We start from the raw sequence: 23,468 nt of genomic DNA on the forward strand, positions 1-23,468 counted from the left end.
CGGTGTAAAGAGTTCTGGGGATCTCTCTGTATTATTTCTTACAACTGCATGTGAATCTACAATTATATCAAATTTAAAGATTTTTTAATTTTAAAAAAGTACTAGAAGGGAGCTAAATTAGGATCGATGCCTTCAGAACAGGTGAGCTGTAGCTCAACATTTTCTGATCTGCAGCTTTCCGAAGCCAAACATGGTAATACACGCGGCTAAGATACAGAAGTTACAAACTGTCTTTCTGGTTTGTTCGTTCGCTTTTTTTTTCCACTTGGAAGTAATTTCACTTACAGAATAATTGCACGTGTGCGCAAATAGTACAAAGAACGCTGTGAACCCTGTACCCTTTATCATATTCACTGATGATTAACATTCTATCCACTTGCTCTATCTTTATACTTAGGTAGCCATACAGCGTGTGTGTGTGTGTGTGTGTGTGTGTGTGTGTGTGTGTGTGTGTGTGTGTGTATTTGAAGCATGACCCTATCTCCCTCAATACTGAAGTATGCGTTTTCTACGAATAAGGATATTCTCTTACACACTACAGTACACTTATCAATTTCAGTACATTTAACAGACATATAATACTTTATAATTCAAAGTCAAATTTTGTCGGTTGACCCAATAAGGTCCTTGATATTATTCCCTCCAGGACAGGATCTAGCGTAGGGTCAGATACGGCATTTTGCTGTCATTTCTCTTTTGATCTGAAACACTTCCATAGCTTTTGTCTTTTCATGACAGCGACTTTTTAAAGGCGTACCATTTTCACTCCTCCTGTTTTTAACTAGAATGTAGACACTGCTTTAATTCCTACTCATAGTGGCTTATCTTTAGGTAGGTGTCTGCAGAGAAGAGTCAGCACTTCCTCAGAGCCTCTAACTTGAGGTATCCTAGGTCCTCCTCTGGAGTTGGGTGCTTCAGTAGGCTCCTAGCCTCTCTAGCAACTTTCACGCCCTCAGTTTTGTCCATTTGCCAGCTGGAAATGTTTGCAAGGCTTTCCTATTTGGAACTAGAGGTTCCCAGAGCTACATAGCTTCAATTCCTATTCGCCATGACGATAAAAGGAAACTAAAAACATAATTATTCTGTAAATTTCCAAATAAGAAGAGAGCGAAAAAACAGAAACGAAATAATCGACTTAATGCCGATTTTCAGCAGCTCAATGATTCCAACGCGAATGTTGGTAACAAGAGACGATTGTAGAACAATGGCTTTTCTAAAGAAACAAGGATGAATGCAACTTAAAGTGACAAGGACACTAAGGGAACAGAAGCAATCTGTTTAAGGAAAAAAGATGAATTTACTGCTATAAAGTCAAGCTGTGCATAAAAATAAGAGAACCAGGAAACCTACTAAGCGTTTATTCATAAGACCCAGTGCCGGGGATTTTAACGAGGAGACGGTCATGTTTCTGCGGTAACTGATTATGTATATCCACTGGGGCAAATTCGGGAGGGGTTGAGGTGCCTGTCAAAGGACCAGTGCTTGACACACAGAAGGCTCTGTGCGGCCACCCTGCCAGCAAGAGGGCACGTCTGATAGCACAAGGAGGTCAACTCAATGCTTTGTGACGACCTAGAGGGGTGGGATAGGGAGGGTGGGAGGGAGGCTCAAGAGGGAGAGGATATGGGGATATGTGTATACATATAGCTGATTCACTTTGTTGTACAGCAGAAACTAACACAACATTGTAAAGCGTTTATACTTCAGTAAAGATGTGGGGAAAAAAAAAAAAAGAGGGCACTGTCTGAAGCCGGGACCAGCTGTCGACACGCCTTTACCCAGCACGCCCTGACGTGACCTTGGTCTTTTACGGCCGCAGCAAGTTACAGCTTAGGGCCTTTTGGACAGGTTGGTTTGTTTGTTTCTTGTTTGTTTTTAAAGACTGTTTTCTTCCTAATTACTTGCATCCATCCTGTCTCTGCCCAGCCCACAGCGTCACTCCCCCGACCCCGGCCCCACCTGGACTTCTGCAACATCCTCCTACCTGGCCCCCTAGCCAGCCAACTCCTCTCTCCAAGGGTCTCATGCGTTGCTGCCAGTCGCATCCTGAAGTCCAGCCCTGATCACCCCACCCCTGCCTTAGGCAGCCCTCTGAGGAGTGTCAGTTCCACACCTGGATTTGCAGGGAAGGAAACAGACCAAGGAGCATCGTCCAGGGTCACATGGCTACTCAACTGTCAGTTCTCCTGCCCCGTGCGCGGTGCAGTGTCCTCCCGCCATACCACCTTGCTGCCCAAGCTGCACACTGCCAGCCCTCGGAGAGGCCCACCAGCCTCACAACCGGCCTGCGGCTTCTGTCCCTGGCCTCTGACGACAGCCGGAGGGAGCCCGGAGCAGCTGAATTGCAGTGCACGGTGCCCCCACTCAGAAGCCTCCTCCCCAGGGGCTGCTTTCACAGAGGGCACAGCCAGGGCCCTTACAATGTCCCCAAGGCCCTCCACGGTGACCTGCTGCCACCTTCCCGCTGGGGCTGCACGTCCTCCTCGTCCCGGAACATTCTTGCGGTCACACTTGTGCTCCGCCCGCGAGCCTGGCCCCGGCTGCCTGCTGCACCAGGACGCGCCCCTCCTGGAGTCTGCTGAGACTCTCACCTTCCAGTCCTTTCTCAGACGTCACTTTCTCAGTGAGCCCTCTTGGCCATCCTTGCAGCGCCCTGGCCCTCCCTGGACGCATGCCCCCCACCCCCCTACCCCCCGCCTCTGCCTGTAGCATCTTAGAACACACCAAGCCGAGCACGGACTCTGCCACTGGGCTGATCGTCTGTCTCTCCCCGCCAGAGAGCCAGCTCTACAAGCAAAGGGATTTTGTGGGGGTTTTGCTCGCTTATGTATCCCCCAATGCTTAGAATGATGCCTGGCACAGAGAAGGAGCTTAATAAACATTTGATGATGTTTTATCCTGAATGGATCAAACTTCTCTTCATTCCCCTTTGCAAACCCTGTGTTCTGGCCAAAATAAACTACTCAGCCTCTGCCAGACTCCCCTCCTGCTTTCCAGCCTCTGTCCTTTACCTGATTCCTTTGTCTGGAATGCTTCCCATTCCCACACATGTTAGGGGAAGCTCAAGTACAGTTCCTCCCGAAAGCTTTCCCGGATTCACCCAGGTGGAAGGACCCCATCCCTCACATCACAGGTATTGATCGATGTCTAACTATCCACCTGATCTGTTAACTCCTTAAGGCAGAATTCACACCTGCTACCGTCCTTGCCATACAAGGCAGGTGTTCAATAAACATAGACTGATTCGATCTAACATCGGTGCTACACTCTGGACATTGGTCCTGTTCCTACAAAAAACCTTCATATCATTTTAAGCAACGAACCAAAGAAAGGAGTCTACGCAGAAGACACCACCAGGGTTCAAAGACAAAGGCTGGGCGTGGCACAAATGCTCTTCTTTAGAATTAGGGATTCATGCAACTTCAAGTGACAAGAATGCTGAGGGAACAGAAACGATCTGTTTAAGGGAAAAAAAAAAAATGGCTAAGTTCCTGAAGCTTACCCTAAGCCATTCTGGGAGGCGGGCACGTAGGGGCTTCAGGGCTGTATAACCTCTCTGTAGCCAGTTCCGAGAGTCCACACCGTTCAGCTAAGCAGAGTCGAGATGCCCACGTGAACTTGGTGGCAGAGGTCAGCGTCCCTTGTTTGGCACATTAGGCCTTTCCAGAGAGAACTGACCCCTTCCCAAGACTGAGTTGTCCCTTCCGGGAACACGGTACAGCCGTCTGTTTATTTGGGCTACATTTAACGTCAATAGTGCGATCAGTTTTCTCAGTAGAGGTCTTGCATCCCTTTTTTAGGTTTATTCTTAGGTATAAGATACACACATTTTAATTTAATTTAATTCTTAATGAACAGATTTTATTATTTAGAGTAGTTTTATTTTTTCCAATTTTTTAATTGAAGTGGAGTTGATTTACGATGTTGTGTTCATTTCTGCTGTACAGCAACATGATTCAGTGATACATATACAGAGTCTTTTTTTTAATATGCTTTTCCATTACGGCTTATCATAGGATATTGAATATAGTTCTCTGTGCTGTAAAGGAGGACCTTGTTGTTTATCCATCGCATATATAAAAGCTTACATCTGCTGATCCCAACCTCCCACTCCATCCTTCCCTCTACCCCCTCCCCCTTGGCAACCACCAGTCTGTACTATTTAGAGTAGTTATAGGTTTACACAAAAAACTGAGCAGAAGGTGCAAAGAGTTCCCATGTACCGTCACAGTTTTCCTATTGGTAACATCTTGGTACAATCGTTACCGATGAGTCAATATCAATATATTATTAACTAAAATCCAGAGTTTACATCAGGGTTCACTCTTGGTGCTGTACTTTCTACAGATTTGGACAAATGTATAAGGATGTGTACCTCTACTACAGTATCATACAGAATGACTTCACTGCCCTAAAAGTCCTCTGTGCTCTGTTTAATCATCCTTTCCTCCCCCGCAACCCCCGGCAACCACTGATCTTTTTACCGTCTCCATAGTTTTGTCTTTTCCAGAATGTCACAGAGTTGAAATACATACAGTCTGTAGCCTTTTCAGTTTGCGTCCTTCAGGTATATGATACTTTCGGCAATAACATCAGTGATATCACTTGCCAAAATGTTTTTCAAAGAGGCGGTACCACTTTACATTCCCATTATCAGTGTTGGTGAGTTCCTGCTACACCACATCCTCGGCCTTGACACTTGGTCAGTCTTCTTAATGTAGCCATTCTGGCTGGTGTTTAATATCTCTCTACTACTAACAGCAATATCTGCTACTAATAATTTGCATTTTCCTAATGACTAATGATGCTAAACAGCTTTTCATGTGCTTACTTGCCATCCAACACCTTTTGTTGAAGTACTTGTTCAAATCATTTGCCCACTTTTGCTTTCATTCTTAATTGGGTTGTTGCCTTCTTATTGAATTGTGAGAGCTCTTTATATATTCCTGACAATAGTCCTTTGTCAGATATACGCTTTACAAATGTTTTCTCCAAGTCTGTGGCTTGCCTTTTGTTTTCTTAAGTGCTTTTCGATGAGCAAAGGTTTATAATTTCGATGAAGTCTAATTTATTAAATTTTTCTTTTGTAGTTCATTTTTTTTTTTTTTTTTTTTTGGTGGTATGCGGGCCTCTCACCGTTGTAGCCTCTCCCGTTGCGGAGCACAGGCTCCGGACACGCAGGCCCAGCGGCCACGGCTCACGGGCCCAGCCGCTCCGCGGCATGTGGGATCCTCCCGGACCGGGGCACGAACCCGTGTCCCCTGCATCGGCAGGTGGACTCTCAACCACTGCGCCACCAGGGAAGCCCCTGTAGTTCATGTGTTTTGACTCATATAGGACATCTTTGCCAAATCACTAAGATTTATTCTATGTTTCTTCTAGAAGTTTTATAGTTTTAACTCTTACAATTAGGTCTAGGACCCATTTCAAGTTCTTCTTCTTATTTTTTTTACACGATGTGAGATGAGGGCTGAGGTTTGTTCTTTTGCATGTGGCTATCCAATTGTTCCAGCACTATCTGTTGAAAAATTATCTTCTCCCACTGAAACGACTTCTCACTCTGTTCAACATTAGTTGACCATATAGTTGGGTCTATTTCTCAACTTGCTACTCTGTGCCATTCATCTATTTGTCTGTTTTCATATCAATATTACATCGTCAAATACTGTGGCTCTAGAATAATTCTTGAAATCCGGTAGTTCAAGTCCTCCATCTGTGCTCTCCTTTTTCAAAGTTGTTTTAGCCACTCTAGGTCCATTGCATTTCCACATAATCTTAGAATCAGTTTGTCAAATTCTACAAATAGGCATATGCTAAGATACAATTTTGATCACTCAAGTCTGTCGATCATTTTGGGAAGAACTGCCATCTTAATACTGAGCATGCTGTGACTCGTCGTTTCTTTAGGTCTTTCACAATTTCTCTCAGCCACGTTTGGCAGATTTCACTGGCCAGGTCTCGTGCGTTTTATCCAGAAGCACTTCATATTTGTTGATGCTTGATTACCTTTTAAATGTTAAACTAATCTTTTATTCCTGGAATAAACTTGACTTTCAGCACATTGAAAATGTCTTTCCACTGTCTTCTGGCTTCCGTCGTTTTGGTTGAGAATTTCTCTCTAACTTGCTGCTCCTTTGAAAGTAATGTTTGGTTTTGCTTTTTGTTTTTAACCTCTAGCTTCTTTTAAGATTATCGCTTTGCCTTTGTTTTTTCTGCAGTTTTACTATAGGGTGTGTACGTATGGATTTTTTTGGTTTTTAACTCTGCTTGTAGTTCTATAGGAGTCTTAAACCTGTAACTTAATGTCTTTCATCAGTGGTGGAAAAACTTCAGCCACTATCTCTTCAAATATTGTTTCTGTCCCATTTCTCTTTCTTGTCCTCCTAGGATTCAATTATATGTATGGTAGAATTCATCACTATATTCTCCATATTTGTAGTCCATCCTTTTGTCTCTTTGTGCTTCACTTTAGATATTATTTCTGATGTGTTTTATTACTCACCAATTCTCACATCAGTTGTGATGGTGTATCTACTCTGCTATTATACCTTTCTACAGAGTACATAATTTCAGGGGTTTCTTTTTTTTTCAATTTTATGATTCCTACTTTTTTTCAAATCAATGTCCTTTCTAAAAATACAATTTCTAGCGTTCTACCAAAATTCCCAATCTTACCTTTCATCTTCCTGAATATAATAAGCAAGTTTATTTTAAAGTTTACGTCTTTTAAGTCTAATGTTTAGAGTCATGCAGGTCTATTTCTATCATGTATTATTTTTGCTGGTTCATGAGTTGTCTCATACGCTTGGTTTTGTTTGTGCCATTACTGTAAAAAACAGGCTTGGTTTGCATGGTAATGCAAGACCATGAAAAGCATCACGCAAGCAGAAATTATGCAAAGTGATTTTACTAATCAACGGTAAAAATAACAAGTGCAGGGCTTCCCTGGTGGCGCAGTTGTTGAGTCCGCCTGCCGAGGCAGGGGACACGGGTTCGTGCCCCGGTCCGGGAAGATCCCACATGCCGCGAAGCGGCTGGGCCCTTTAACCGTGGCCGCTGAGCCTGCGTGTCCAGAGCCTGTGCTCCGCAACGGGAGAGGCCACAACAGTGAGAGGCCCGCGTACCGCAAAAAAAAAAAAAACAAACATTAAAATATCTCTTATTATCAGTTGTAAATGCAGAGGGAAATATAAGATACAGTAAAACTAATATTTATTTAGTAGATTGTAATGTAAGACGTTAGCATTACTAAGAATTAAAATCACTGAGAATTAAGATGTTTTATTTTGTTGTAAAAAACTTACCAAGAGTAGTTTGGACCGTGCCTGCTGCCTTCTTACTGTATAACTTGCAATTCGGAGCAAACTTCTCTTCTATGCTTTACCAAATTGTCAAACTCCATTCCTCAAGTATTTTTTAAAATATCTTTTATTTTATTCTATTCTCTTTATTTATTTGTTTGCACCAGGTCTTAGTTGCAGCCGGCGGCTCCTTAGTTGAGGCACGTGGGCTCTTTAGTTGTGGCACATGGGCTCCTTAGTTGCGGCTCGCTGGCTCCTTAGTCGCGGCAAGCAAACTCTTAGTTGCGGCATGCTTGTGGGATCCAGTTCCCCGACCAGGTATGGAACCCAGGCCCCCTGCATTGGGAGTGTGGAGTCTTACCCACTGGGCCACCAGGGCAATCCCTCAAGTGTGTCGATAAGTCACTTTTACTACATTCCTCTGGCTGCCCTTCTGGAGTCTCTTGAACTGGCAGCAGCGCCCACATTCCCATGGTCACTATTTCTTCTAGAACTCCATTGATGTTCGACTCTAGTTTTACTTCCAGCATTATCATTTTCCACTTATTTGCTGCACTTTCATCTTTGTTGGCCAATTCCTCTCACTTATCCTTTTTTTATAAAGTGTCATGTGGGTTTTTCACTGGGAGACAAGGAGGCAACACCAGGACACGCTTTGCTGTCTGTGGGTGAACTGACTGACAGATGCGCAGCGACCAATCACAGAAGGACTCTGAAAGGAGTGACGGGATTGGTCACTGATCCTATGCACATCTGTTATCTGTGCAGTGATTTGTGGACTGGGGAGCTGGCAGCTGAGACTGTGTTTTCACAGCTACTCAGTGCTTAATCCCTGATAACTGAAATAGGAGCCCTGGTGTAGGGAGACTGGTGTTATTTAATTAACTGTGGTAATGGAATTTGTGCATAACGGAAATGTGCGAAGTGAGGACTGCCTGTATTTGAAAAACCGTTGATAGAAATAGCAGCTGTGTGCTCCAGAGAGGGTATTCGTTTGCTTCTGCCAGGCATCAGAGGTCCTAGCAGTCTGGAAGCACCTTAGTCCAACCTCAAGGACTGAGATTACTTAGAAGAGGCCTTTAGTCCTGGAGCAACGGATTGACTTCCAGGTCACCTGTGTTCCTAGGGGGCAGCTTTTTGGGGCCCCAACCCAGCGTTTGGGATGTTTGCCAGGGTCTTCCCTTCTTGGAGCCTTCATAGCTCAACTTTTGACTCCTAGCCCCGTGGAAGTATGTAGGTTCTTAAGTGCTTCTTCCATAAATAAGCCAACAACCCAGGGACAAAATGACCCCAAATATCAAGTTTCCACCTTCTCCAGATCTCAGCCTGGCAACTGCTCACCACCTCATGAGCTTGGCATAAACAATGCCTTGGCATATGTTTAAAGCTTCTGTCCACCTTTTCTGAGTTGACTTCCAAACCGCTAAGCCATCATTAGCAATGGAGCCTCCAGCTTAACATTTTAAAGCCACTGAATACTTATCAGCTCCACAGTTTGAAATGGCTATTTTCCTCTTTATGTTTCACTTCCAGAGTTACAAAGAAGTATTTCTGTACTCTTCAATAAAATCCATAGACTGGAATAGAGAAAAATGATTATAGCTCCTTAAGGTTTTCCTCATATTCAGGCAGTATTACTCAAATAATAATAACTTTCTAATAATATGCTAATACAATTGTAGAACAGAAAAACTGTTATCCGTTCAACAAGCGGAGGGCATAGATCATTAAGCAGAGGGAAAGCTTTGTTCGTTCAACAGCTATTCTTAGGTGCCTCCTGTGAGAGCCCGTTTGGGTACAGCAGTAAAGAACACAGACAAAAACAGACAAATTCCCCCGCCCTCGTGGGGCTGCTATTCTAGGTGAAACAGATGAGAAACAGACCGGTAAAGCTTGTACTACCGTGAGATGGAGAGAGGGTCGGGGAGAGGCTGCCATTATAACTAAGGGGAAGGCCTCCCTACGTGGGGAAAGAGCACAGTTACGGTACCTTTCTCTCCTGTAGCAAGGACACGGAGCTGGGAGAGTCCCATGGGGCCCCACCACCCCCTGGCTCTCTAGCCCCTCCAGTCACTTGTGTTTTCCCCTTGGCACCAGCCTGATGGAGGGAAAGAAAGGGGCTACTAGGCTCTGCACTCACGGTGCTGTGATTCATACACGTCTGTCCCCTAAGCCTTCCACCGCCCTGTGTGAGGTCCCCAGGACCAGCCCTACCTAAGCTGCCTAACGCACCAGGCACCTCGGATCATGACTCCTTATCTTTGATGCTATAGATTCGTCCCTAATTGACAGAGCTAGGCTCTGAACAGGTCACCCGCCTTCGAATATGAACAGAACATGTTTAGTGGGGTCTCAAGTCTCCAAAACTCCTTGAACGGGTGTTAGCTGCCTGTAGACTGTGAGTTCCATGAGGGCGTGACCATGGAATGGGGGCAGTTCATGGCCCCAAAGGTGTCCATGCTCCAATCCTGGAGCCTATGGCTATGTCACCATGCATGGCACAAGGGGCTCTGCAGATGTGACCGAGGGTACCATCACGGGTTCACTTGTGTCCCCCAAAAAGGTATGTCCACATCCTAACCTCCAGTACTTCAGAATGTGACCTTATTGGAAATAGGGCTCTTTGCGGATATAGTTATGATGAGGTTATACCGGAGTGGAGTGGGTCCTTAATCCAATGTGACTGGTGTCTTTATAAAAAGTGGAAATTTGGACACACACACACACACACACACAGTGAGAATGCCATGTGATGACAGGTGGAGACTGGAGTGATGCTTCCACAAGCCAAAGAATGCAAAGGGTTGACGGGCACCACGAGAACTAAAGAGGAGGCGAGGAAGGAGTCGACCCAGAGTCTCAGAGAGAGCGCGGCCCTGCCCACACCTTGAGTTCAGACTTCCGGCCCCTAGGACCGCACAACAATACATTTCTGTTCTTTAGAGCCACCCAGATCCTGCTCTGTGGCGGCAGCCGCAGGGGACTGACACAGGTGCGGGCCTGAGAGGGGAGAGTGTCCTGGATTATCCAGGTGGGCCCAATCGAATCGCCTGACCCCTTAAAAGCAGAGAATTTTCTCCGGCTGAAAGGAGGCAGAAGGGGAGGTCCTAGAGGTTCAGAGCATGAGAAGGACTTGAGCCACGTTGCACGTTTTGACGACCAGGGGGCCACACGCCAAGAAATGTGGGCACCTCTTGCTGACGACCAGCAAGAAAGTGAGCCATAGATGTTTTTCAAAACGCACAGAATTGTCCATCCAGAAAGGATGGATTTTACTGCATGTACATTATATCTCAGTAAACTTGACTTTTAGAAGACCTCAAACCCACCTCCACTGCCTGGTTTTTAGGGAGCCTGATACAAAGAGGCGAGTCTGCTGTTAAAAAGGCGACCCAGCGCATCGTGACATCCATGGAGCAGGGCAGCCAGAGGGATTTCTCTGGCACCTCCCAAAGCCAGCCCTGCTCCCGCCTGACATACCTGGGCGCCTAACCTCCCGGGCAGGATAGGGCTGCCTCTCTCCCCACCTTCCCAGCCACAAAGCAAGAAGCCAGAAGCCCTGGAGGCACAGGCTTCACCCGTCTATTATCCTAGGAAAGGGGCTTGCGTGTGTCTGAGGGCTAATTCGCCTCATTCATGACTACGAAACCAAACGATGTCAAGCTAACGGCACGCACGATCCCTCGATCCCTCGTGTCCCTGCTCCTTTCAGGAAGCGATTATCACGCTTCTGTGATGAAGACAGAATCGCTGCTGAGGGCTTATCTGCTTTTCATGCCGGAACCATGAGCGACAAAGAGAAGGCAGACGCCGCAACTAAATGTGTGGTGTTTTCTGAAAATAGGTCATTAGATGAGAGTTAATACGCATCTAAGATTTAAATCCTGCTGACCTAAGTGGTTCGAAAGGATTTCACTTGAGCACGTAATGATACGTGAAATGAGAAGATAATCAACGGGAGAACTACGATGGGCTCTACAATTGCTTGGCCCACTTTTATTCGCTCTTTTCCTGTCTCCCAACTTAGTTCCCTTAGTTGAAAGGAAATTTTAAGGACAAACATTTCTTGAGCCACACGTGCAGATCACGGTTAGAACACCACTGCTCCCCTGGCCGCCGAGAGGCTCAGGGAAGGGCAGCCTCACCCATCAGGCCTTCTAGTGGTTCTCACCACGCGGCACCGTGTTGCTTGGGTACCTGCCTCTCCTCTGAACCTAGGAGTCCTGCTTGTCATGTAATGCAGTGCTTCCTGATGGCAGGGGATGGTGCCTGCCGTTTTCCACTGCTGTCCCCAGCTCTTGGAACACTGCCTGGCACATAGCAGGAGCTCAGGAAAGGTGTGTTGAAGAAATGAATGAGCTCTGGAATGAATGACTGAAGTGCTCAATAAACAGTTGCTGAGGTGAAGGTAGAATACGTCCAGTCAGAGAGATTCAAAATGCTACAGGGTGGACTTCCCTGGTGGTGCAGTGGTTAAGAATCTACCTGCCAGTGCAGGGGATACGGGTTCGAGCCCTGGTCTGGGAAGATCCCACATGCCGCGGAGCTGCTAAGCCCGTGCGCCACAACTACTGAGCCTGCACCCTAGAGCCCGCAAGCCACAACTACTGAGCCCGCGTGCCACAACTACTGAAGCCCGCGCGCCTAGAGCCCATGCTCCACAACAAGAGAAGCTACCGCAGTGAGAAGCCCGCGCACTGCAATGAAGTGTAGCCCCCGTTCAACGCAACAAGAGAAAGCCCACGCAGCAACAAAGACACAACGCAGCCAAAAATAAATAAACTTATTTAAAAAAAAAATGCTATAGGGTGTCTGAGTGACAAAATTCCTGCCTCTCATTCAGGGGGGAATCAAAGAAGGCTTCATGAAGGAGGTGGCATTTGGTTAAGCCTGGAAGGAATCTCAAACGCAGGGTAGCCTGACCGGAGCTGCACGTTCACCCAGCCGGTCCTGCAGCACCTGCTGGCAGTACATCCTGGGCGGTGGAGAGCGGGGCAGCTGTGGTTTCCTGCCCGCTGGGGTCTGTGACTCATCGGGGAGAGCGACTTTAACCAAGAGGCCATGCAGATGAACATGTAATGGGCAAGCTTACAGGAAAAGCACCAGGCATTGCATCTGAGAGACCTGACCAGGCAGGCAGTTCTGGAAGGTTTCCCTAAGAAAGTCTCCAGCTGAGATCTCCAGGGTAGTGGGCAGAGGTAAGGAGGTGAGGTGGGGATGAGGGGTAGGGTGAGGGAATGTCCCAGGCACAAACGAGGATCTGGCCATGGAGGAAGAACATTGGCCCCGAGAGTCAGGGCCCTGCCCTCCCAGTCACCATGGGAGCTGATAAATGAGGAAGGATGAGTCCATGTTATGGCTGGACAGTAAACAACAAGCAAGGAAACAATGAAACCGTTAACAGCAAGGTCCTACTGTACAGCACAGGGAGCTACGTTCAGTATCCTGGGATAAACCATAATGGAGAAGAATAGGAAAAAGAATATATATACAAAACAATCACTTTGCCGTACAGCAGAAATTGACACGACATTGTAAATCAACTGTACTTGAATAAACTAAAACAAATTTCTTTAAAGCGGCCTTGGGAATTCCCTGGCGGTCCAGTGGTTAGGACTCCGCACTTTCACTGCCGAGGGCCCGGGGTGGATCCCTGGTTGGGGAGCTAAGATCCCACAAGCTGTGCGGCATGGCCAAAAGAAATAAAAAATGAATAAGTAAAAAGCCTTCTCACTCTGCACCAGGCAACTGTCTCCCACGCAAAGCATTAGTACTTGCCCCATTTGTAGACGAGGAAACCGAGGTGCGCGCGGATGCGTGGTCCGTCTGTGGCCGAGAGCTGCTAAGTGGGTCAGGACCCTGCACCTGTCCTGCCCTCCTGGAGGCCACTTACCGGATGGGGAGGAAAACTCAGGGGGGCTCAGAACCGGACAGTCTGAGTTTGAGTCTCCGGGAGGGTCGGGTGATGTCAGGAAGGCTGGTGGACGTGGGGCCCGAGGTCATGACAGCAATGACAAAGTACAACTTCGGTGAACTTCCATTGCCCTGGTTCAATGTAACTTCACATCTACAAATACGAAGATGGCAGCTGGATGGAGGTGTTGATACCTTCGGTTGGAATTTTGATACCTTCGGTTGGAATTTCATCTTTTCATCTCTTGAAAGTCATTCCTTTTCTAAATTTTATTTACTACCTCTTGTCTTTCAGAGGTCTCATTCTCAAAGAGACCATACCAGATCTGATATCAGAATTGGGCATGAATCTTTCTGAAACACCTTCTAGAAAATGATTTATCTGACGAAGAAAGCCTGCGTTTGAATTCATTCGTTCCAGAGTTACTGAGCCCGTCCAAGGTTTTGTGTCCTTCCATCAGTCTGTGAATCAGCCATGGATTTATCTGCTTTCTTGGCGATGGTTTTTCCTTCTAGAATCTTCTTTCTCTTGAGGCTTGTGTCCCTATTAGTATTAAAGATTATTGGCCGTCCTTGAATGTAGTCAGATACTCACTTTCACTTAGACTTCTGACCTAGACATGAAAAGCTAACTCTTAGACTCATCTAAGTGAAGAGAAAACAGCAGGAAAACAGTCGATAAGTTTTGGTTTCCAGAGTGAAAGACCCTATTTTCTCTCCTTATATTGATAACCTGCTAGATACTCTTCTTTTAAATTTTATTTTATTGAAGTATTGATTGACAACGTTGTGTCCTGCTAGGTACCGATATTCACACATAAAGCTGGGACTTGGAAAGAATTACTCCTCTCTTCACTGAACGCTTCCCACTTAACCCTTCCTCCTGTCGCCAGTCGCTGTCACCCTCGGCCAGGATGGGAACCCTCCGCTTTCAGTTCAACACACCAGCGCTGGATCGGGACTTCCTGCCCCTGTGCTGGCAGGCGGTTATAATCTCTGGTTTCCAGGCTGCTCGGGTGGAGGGTGGGTCGCGCTCCCACCACCACTAGAGATCCATCAATCTACATCCATCCTCCCTCTCCCCCGCCCGAGTGCGGGCAAGCACCCTGACCTTTCCTCCCTCCCCAGGTCCAGAACCTTCTGTCTCTGGCTCAGACACCAACATTTCCACCCTCACAATCTTCCGTCACCTTGTCCCACACATCCTTTTAACCCTGTTTGTGCTGGTCTTTTCTCTCAAGCATCAGCCCTCACTGCATGTCAATATTCTCAAGCCTTTCTCTTCACGACGCTTCTCTTTCTCAAAGTCTTCTTTTTAGGAGATCACTCCCCGTCAAGCTCCCGCCGTGAATATTTTTGCACAATTGAACTTTGTGGGTTTTTTTTTTTTAACTACTCATCTCTCTCAGGACCCCGCACTGAACATAATGGATGAGGTTTATTTTTATGATTTGAGAACTACAGCAATAGAATGACTTCCTTTCTGGAAAGGGCTCTCGACAAGTGAGCTTTTCTAAGAAAGGCAAGAAGGAAGGTCACTTTCTGAACCTCCATGTGCTTTGGACTGCTTGCTGTGAACCATCGGAAGGGCTCTGCAGAGATGGGGCAGGAGTCCCCTTGCCTAGAGCTGGTGACAGATTCTGCAACGGGTTTCAAAGTGGGCAAAAAAGGTGATTGTAATACTCAAGCAAAATACTCCCTCCACGAACCCTAAAATCCAAGGATGTCGTAAACACATCAAACACTACCCTTTTGTTTGTGTTATAAATAACTTCCACACACCAAGAGGTGCTTCTATTGAAAGGAAATTTCAAATTTCTCGGAACAATTTTCCTTTTACACATCAGTCCTGTTAATCCCATCCCCAACACACAGTTAGAAAACCAGAAATAAAGTGAGTGGACAGTGAATAAATAAGACACTAACCCACTTATCAAGCTGTCCCACAAAATGGGACTACTGCCGAGAATGGATCAAATTCATTCATAAGCCTAGACAGAGGGGAACAGACTCTTCATGCTGGCAGCCTAATAGATGTCAACTTATGCAAGAAGGAACACTGCCTGAAAATGCTTCTAAAATTCTTCTGGTAAAAAAAAAAATCCCGGGTTTCCCTGGTGGCGCAGTGGTTGAGAGTCCGCCTGCCGATGCAGGGGACGCGGGTTCGTGCCCAGGTCTGGGAGGATCCCATGTGCCGCGGAGCGGCTGGGCCCGTGAGCCATGGCCGCTGAGCCTGCGCGTCCAGAACCTGTGCTCCGCAACGGGAGAGGCCACAGCGGTGAGAGGCCCGCGTATGGCAAAAAAAAAAAAAAAAAAAAAAAAATCCCATTTAACAGCTAGGTAATAGAAGAAAACTTGATTTCAGATCAAGATTTGATTCTCACTTGATTCTGCGATCCTGTATTTTACAAGCCTTATTGCTTCATTGTAAATATGTACTTAAATACACATGTCAGGCTAACAATTTCTTAGACTGTTTCTGAAAGGGAGGGAGGCAGCCACATGTCAACTTCTAAATAACTGAGTCTCTTTTACTAGAACGTGGCAATGTGTCACCTCAGTGTGGTTATCACATAACCACAGACTTGTTCAGTTACAAATGGCTGCAGGGAGCCTGGTGCCTCACTCACTCTTAAAAGTGGTCGGGCTGGGTGGGGGAAAGAACTACAGTATACTGTTTACTTAACTGTATTACCACTTCCAATCTTTCATGTGAAGCTTCAGAAGCTTTGAGACAATTCATTCTGCCTTTGCTTTCCTAACTCTTACTATTCAGGTGATCCTTTTTCAAAGGTGTACTTGTGACCTGAGTTAGAAGTGTAAAAGCAAGCGGATCAGAACAGAAACAGCCAGTCCTCTTTCTTCGCAAACCTCTTTAAATAGAGCAAAATAAAAGCAGTCAGATGAGTGCTGAGTCTGGAACACAGAAGACTTAAACCTCTCCAATGCTTTCACTAACTTCTCCTGTGCCTATCTTATCTCCACAACTGGAGGGCCAGCAGGACCCTTGACCCGTTAAATAGAAACACTTCCCAACTCCCAAATGTTTAAACACAGCTCTTTCCTTCTGAGTCAGTTGTTTGGAATTAGAATCCCTGATCTTGCAGAAAGAAAGAGCATTTTATTTAATTAGATGCTCAGGCCATCTCACAAAAAGTCTATTTAATGTTTAACATACCCCAAATCTAGTGATAATTATAAATAGAATAATTTGAACTGCAGCTGCCACCTTTATAACACCTATGCCATGGGAGCCACGTGTGGGAGTCCAGCATGGCGTGCAGGACACCGGTCTAGTGCTGATGGAAGGACGGGCTCTCGCCATCCGAGGTTTGAGAGGAACTGCAAAATGCCAAGGGGAAACCCTCTTGCGGTGGGTAGGCCCCCTGCTATACTTCTAGGTCCCCCCCAGCCAGCTCCCACACATATCTGAGTACTGTAAAAAGAAAAAAAAAAATCGATAAATTCTTGTTGAATTAAATTCTGTTCATCTGTTCATCTCTTATTTGCTCAATGAACATTCAGAGTCCTCCCTCAGCATCCTCAGGGGACTGGTTCCAGGACGCCCTGGGGATACCAAAATCTGTAGAGGCTCAAGTCCTTTATATAAAAAGGTGTAGTGTTTGCACATAACCTATGCACAACCTTTGTATACTTTAAATCATCTCTAGATTACTTATGATAGCTAATACAACATACATGCAATGTAAATAGTTGTGGATACAATGTAAATGCTATGTAAATACTTATGGCACGTGGCAAATTCAAGTTTCGTTTTCTGGAACTTTCTGGAATTTTTTTCTCGAATATTTTCAGTCCACGGTTGGTTGAGCTGGTGGATACAGAACCTGCAGACGTGGAGGGCCTACTCAGTACACAGGACCAGCTGGGCAGAACTGATTTACACATACTCCGTTCTCATCAAGGTGGACTCAGCGGGGAAAGTGAGGTAGGGCAGCACCCAGGAGCAGCCCCGGTGGGGGAAGATTTCACCCAGCCTGCATCTCCGCAGACCCTCCAAGGATGAGGAGCAGTTGTTTTCATGGTCTGGGGATATGGAAGTAAGGACAAATGCAAAATATATCACCATCAAAACCTGAGGGCAGGGACTTCCCAGGTGGCGCAGTGGTTAAGAACCTGCCTGCCAATGCAGGGGACATGGGTTCGAGCCCTTGTCCGGGAAGATCCTACATGCTGCAGAGCAACTAAGCCCATGCGCCACAACTACTGAGCCTGCGCTCTAGAGCCCGCGTGCCACAGCTACTAAGCCCGAGTGCCTAGAGCCCGTGCTCCACAACAAGAGAAGCCACCGCAATGAGAAGTCCACGCACCGCAACGAAGAGTAGCCCCCGCTCGCCGCAACTAGAGAAAGCCCGTGTGCAGCAACGAAGACCCAGCTCAGCCATAAATAAATAAATAAATAAACAAACAAACCTGAGGGCATATCCAAGCGCAGAGAAAACAAAACCCACTCAGGACAGTTTTGTTCTTACTGGTGTAGGACTCTCGATTACCTACTCAAAAATGAAAAGAAGTATATATTTGGGGTGGGGGATGTGCTTCGTTCCAAAAGCCTTTGAAAAATCACCAACAGGTCAGAGCAAAAGTAACACAGTTACCAGATCCGGCTCAGGGAGAGGCAGGCAGTACAAGGTGTGCTTCTTTAAGACACTGCCTGGGCTAAGTATGCCTTTTTACTTGTTACAAAGAATCTTCACATAAGTCAACACTTTGGTTTTTTTTAATTTATTTATTTTTGGCTGTGTTGGGTCTTTATTTCTGTGCGAGGGCTTTCTCTAGTTGTGGCAAGCGGGGGCCACTCTTCATCATGGTGCGCGGGCCTCTCAGTATCGCGGCCTCTCTTGTTGCGGAGCACAGGCTCCAGACGCGCAGGCTCAGTAGTTGTGGCTCACGGGCCTAGTTGCTCCATGGCATGTGGGATCTTCCCAGACCGGGGCTCGAACCCGTGTCCCCTGCATTGGCAGGCGGACTCTCAACCACTGCGCCGCCAGGGAAGCCCAAGCCACCACTTTTGAGACTCCCAACCCTTCAAAGAGGTGGAAAGGAGAGGAACTCCGTTTTGTGATGAGAAAACAGCATTTAGAGAGGTGAACAGAGATCCGCAGGCCCGGCAGGCCGCCTCGAAGGGATGAGAATCAAACCTGGGGATGACCTAACACCTCTTCCACTATGTCAAGCTGCATCCCTGATGCAAACCAAAATTCTCAAGTACTTTTTCTGGTACTATATGCCGACCTCAAAACAAATGCAGCTCAACTACCAAACTAACTAATAATAGGTCTGACTTAGTAAGGAGTAATCGCTTCACCTTTTGAAGTGCATGAACCCTTCCACAATATTGCTACAACAAGATACTAATTAAATACTCTAGAAGCAAAGAATGAACACACCTCCAAACAACAAGCAAACCAGACTAGGTGATGTCTGTTACCCACAGTACACATCACTGCATGCTAGTGACAGAAATACTTGGAAGAAGAAACAAGTTCTTTTAAATCAGGTCCACTGGGACATCTAGGGCTTTTCCTGTTTGGTTCTTACCTTAAATCTAACTTCACACCAAGTTGGAAATTAAAATCCTTTGTCTAATTTTCCCTAACCACATGGGCTTAGATGTGAGCTAGCTGGTTCCATGTAATTACGAAGGCAGAAATAACAGACACAGCAAATGTCTATTCTACAAACAGAAGCTATGGCTTTATCTGAAGTGTCTATGAAGCCTATACCAAGCCACCAAAACCAGAAATAAAAACAGAGGCCCTCAAATTCCCAAAAAGCCACATCCTCTAACTGCGATGCAACAAAATTAGTACAAACGTTCACCCCAAACACCGGCCACTTGGAAGTTAAGACACTCATCCTATTTGCCATTAAGAATACATCCGGGGGGGACTTCCCTGGTGGCGCAGTAGTTGAGAGTCCGCATGCTGATGCAGGGGACACGGGTTCCAGCCCTGGTCTGGGAAGATCCCACATGCCGCGGAGCAACTAAGCCCGTGCGTCACAACTACTGAGCCTGCACTCTAGAGCCCGCGAGCCGCAACTACTGAGCCCACGTGCCACAACTACTGAAGCCTACGCGCCTAGAGCCCGTGCTCCCAACAAGAGAAGCCACTGCAATGAGAAGCCAGTGCACAGCAACGAAGAGCAGCCCCCGCTCACCACAACTAGAGAAAAGCCCGCGTGCGCGGCAATAAAGACGCAACTCAGCCATAAATAATTAGTACGTGAAATAAATTTAAAAAATAAATAAAAACTATTAAAAAAAGAATATATCCATTCACACACAGACTGAGAGAGGAAAGAGAGAAACGTGGCATGTTTAAAATCTGTTTACAGTAAGCAAAGAAACATTTTAATAAAAGCTTTTTAAAGAAGATTACTTAAAGAATCCTTATTATAAAAACACAGGTGCCCCTAGAACAACACACAAGGCAAAGACCACTGGTTACCAATCCCTAAACCACGAGGTGCTGCGGCAAAAACAGTCTCCCTTTCTGCGCCCCAGTTTCATCCACTTTCAGCTCCCTTCTTATATTCTGGTGTAAGAGTCAGCTTCATGAGCAGATCCCCAGTTGCCTTTCTCAATACTGAGCAGCTGAAAACTCAGTAAACATTCACAGACTAAAAGAATTTTAAAATATACATATGTTAAAGGATTGGCTTAATAATTATTGTATCTAAACACAATGAAATATGATATAGACATTTAAAATGATAAAGTGCAAACACATTTATTCACATGGAAAGATTTTTCATAACCTAATGGTTAATGAAACAGATTACAAAATAGTTTATATAGAAGAAACACCTTTTTTTCTCTCCTCTCTCTCTCATTCTCTCTCCCGCATACACATACTACGTTTAAAAATCTGTGTACAGGGACTTCCCTGGTGGCGCAGTGGTTAAGAATCCGCCTGCCAATGCAGGGGACACGGGTTTGAGACCTGGTCCCGGAAGATCCCACATGCTGCGGAGCGACTAAGCCCGTGCGCCACAACTACTGAAGCCTGCGCACCTAGAGCCCGCGAGCCACAACTACTGAGCCCGCGTGCCACAACCACTGAAGCCCGCGCACCTAGGGCCTGTGCTCCGCAACAAGAGAAGCCACCACAATGAGAAGCCCGCACACCGCAACGAAGAATAGCCCCCGCTCATCGCAACAAAGACCCAATGCAGCCCCTCCCAAAAAAATCTGTGGACAAACCTGAGCTTGTAACAACAATTCTTTTATGATTTTATGGAATAACTTTTACACGTTCAAGATGTGAGAAGAGGGGAAAACATTTTTTCTATGGTCAATTGATTTTCTGTTGCTTCAGAGTTGTATAGAAGTTTGTCAAGCTCACTGGTCCCTCACACACAGTGACCACTCAATCTGTACCATAGGCCCACTGCTCCAGGGTATCACTGTCCTGGCTGATGGCAGTTCTAGACCTGGCCAACTAGCTCAGCAAGCCATCTGCTTGATATTCAGATTGGAATTAAAACAGCTAAGAGAAGGCATGGTGCTCTTTACTTGTCAGCATCTGTAACCTAAGTGTCTGTTAAGTGAAAACATTTCCCACAGTTTTATTACCTACTTTTAAATTACGTGGAACCTGCCTGCCATAAAGAAAGGAAGTTCCCAGTAAAACTGACAGAATAAAGTTTTCAGAACTTAAAAGGGAATCTATCCACATTCATCTTACTTTCAAAGAAATGAAAATAGATCTAACCCGTTGCATCACAAGGTAATAATTAACCCCCAAATTGCTAGTCTGTAGGGCAATGGAAGTAAAGACTTAACTATTTCAGTCTGGAAAAATAAGTAAATCAAACCTTCTATTTACCTGTGATGACAACGTCTTGGTTCTGGACTCGTCTGGCCACAAACTGTTACTTCACAGCAGAGGCAGGGCCTTTCACAGCAGCCTTGGCAGTAAGAAGGTAAAGGACGAAAATTACAACGATGTGTCCTCTGGATTCTCCCCAACTCTCCACCACCTTGAAAGAGGAAAGTCACGGTGACCCTGCGTCTTCAATGGCTACGGTGTGGCAGGGTCGTCCCCAGGAAAACCCTGCCCCCTCTCCCGGCCCCACGCACCCCTTCCCAAGCAGCCCTGGGGGAGGAGGGGCTCCCTGGTTTGGAGAGGGGTGGCTGGGATGGGGGTAGGCATGCAGCCCCGAACGTCCCAGAGCGCCCCGCGAAATCCAAGGCATTATACAACCGTGGACTTTTCTTAGAAAGAACCTTGACATTCGGGGCACGGCTCCAGCCTTTAAACTTAAAAAGGCGAGGAAAGCACGGGCGCGCAGTCGTTCCCTGTTAGTCTGGGGAGGCCGTGAGGGCAGAACCGACCCTCCGGACTTCCGCCAACACAGCCATGCGCGGCCGGGGACTCGGGGAGACCCGGGCGCGGACGCCCCGAGCCAGACCCGCGGGCCCCGGGATCGGGAAGACGTCCCGCGGCTTAGACTGCCCTGGGCTCGCCCGGCCCGGCCCGTCTGCATCGCCCGACTGCGCCAGTCGCAAAGTGGGGCAGTTCCTCAAAGGTGGACTAAGCCGCGTGTGTCTCTCCCGTTGGACCTCGGCCGCCAGGCGCACGAGGGTCAGTCTGCCGGGACCGCCGGCTACCTGGCCTAGGGGATCCCCGGCGTTCTCGGGAAACGCCCCCAGTCGGTGACGCCCAAGCTCGACCACGCAGAAAGAAGGGCGCGCCTGATGCCCCCGCCTGGTGGGCCTTCTCTCCGGGGGGACAACCTGAGGACCCAATGTCTCTGAGGTCCCGGGCCTCGACCGCTGCCCAGGTCCCAGACCCACCGACAGCTGTGAGCGCCGAGGCTCCCGGCAGGCCACGGGCGCGTGGAGGGAGGCCGAGCAAGGGGCGGCCCCCAGGGCCCCGGGATCCCCCGCACGAGCCCGCGGCAAGCGCTCTAGCCCCGCGCCCCGGGCCCCGCGCATGCGCCGCCCAGCCCCTCCCAGTCCGCCGCCGCTCTGGGTCTCGAGGTGGGGGGAGCCCGGCCCCCGAGCCCCCGCGCGCGCCCGCCCGCCGCCTGGCACCTGGGGCCGCGGTCCTCCGCCTGCCGGTCCGCCGCCTGCCGGTCCGCGGGGCGAGCGCGCCGAGGGAGGCGGCGCCGGGCAGGGCGCTAGCGGCCGCCTCCGCCCCCGCCGCTCGCTGCCCCTGCCGTGGGGCCGTCGCGTCCCCGGCCCATGCCCGGCGCCGCCTCCCCGCAACCGTGCCAGCCGCGTCCCTGCGGCACGCGCCGCCCCTCCGTCCCCCGCCCCAGCCGGGCCGCTGGGGCGGCTCGCGCGGGTGGCCCGCCGGGAAGCCCCGCCCCGCGCTGGACACAGCCCCCGGACGGCGGCGCCCGATTGGATGCCCGCGGGGACGGGGGTGGGGCCGCTCTCGGGGGCTCCCACCGCCGGCCCCACTGCTGCAGCACCTGGGGGAAACTGAGGTCGGGGAGGCGGAGGGACCGCCAAGGTCACCGGGCGGGTGGGCCCAGCGCCGCGATGGCACACCACGTGCGGCTGGGGATCGGCGAGCGTCCGACCCCGTGCATTGGGAAGGGCTGAAATCTAGGAGGGGCGGGCGCGAGGCTGCGGGAAGGGTGGAGGTTCCCGTCCGGGGCCCAGGCCACGCTGGCGAGGCCCCTCCTCCCTCGGGGAGCCCGGCTCTGCCAGTCTCTGCGATGAGCTGGTCTAGACCGGGCACCTAAGCGCGGATGCCCTCGAGTCTGGGGAGAGCGCGGAGCTGGGGGCGGGCGGGGAAGGACCTTGTCCGGGGGAGCCCAGAATGCAAGAGAAGAAAGGGAACGCAAGCTGGGAGGACGCGTCAACAGGTGGCGGAGTTGCCGCGGCGAGTGCGGCGGGCGGGGGACCCAGAAGAGTGAAGGGCAAAGGGGCCGGGCGTCGGGAGGAGCTGCCTACTCCGACCAACCGCCCTCCCCACCAGCCCACCCCACCCCGGGCTGTCAGAGAGCCTGCCCCTCCCCCCATGCGGCAAGGGTGAGGGGCTGACTTTGTGCCCAGCCGAGGCGCTGGGCTTCTGCCAACGCAGGGGGGAGGTCGCGGCCCGGCAGCCAATGGCGGAGAGCAAGAGCGAGAGCTGCAAAGCGGCTTTGTTTGCGCGGCGACGCCCGAGCTCCTCGCGCGGAATGCACAAAGCCCCCGGTGCCTGCGCATCAGGACGCCGCTCCTGCGGGAACGAAATGTGTGCTATGCAGCCCTCCTCCCTGCCCTCCCGCTGC

The 23,468-nt window shown here is 48.6% G+C and overlaps 1 protein-coding gene across 4 annotated transcripts in view; it reads right to left on the reverse strand.

Moving 5' to 3' along the window:
- Positions 1-22,396, reverse strand: part of PPARA (peroxisome proliferator activated receptor alpha) — a 68,982-nt gene extending 46,586 nt beyond the window's left edge. The window contains exons 1-2 of one of the 4 annotated variants that reach the window (XM_032645969.1): positions 22,279-22,396; positions 21,068-21,221 (exon numbers count right to left, since the gene is read on the reverse strand). The gene's annotated coding sequence lies outside the window, so the exon portion shown is untranslated. Of the gene's footprint in view, positions 1-21,067; positions 21,222-21,576; positions 21,623-21,852; positions 22,097-22,278 lie in introns of those variants that run through there. The other 3 variants (XM_032645973.1, XM_032645970.1, XM_032645972.1) reach the window with 3 other exon arrangements.
- Between the last annotated feature and the right edge of the window lie 1,072 nt (positions 22,397-23,468).

Source organism: Phocoena sinus, chromosome 10, assembly GCF_008692025.1.
Source record: "Phocoena sinus isolate mPhoSin1 chromosome 10, mPhoSin1.pri, whole genome shotgun sequence".
Taxonomy (NCBI): domain Eukaryota; kingdom Metazoa; phylum Chordata; class Mammalia; order Artiodactyla; family Phocoenidae; genus Phocoena; species Phocoena sinus.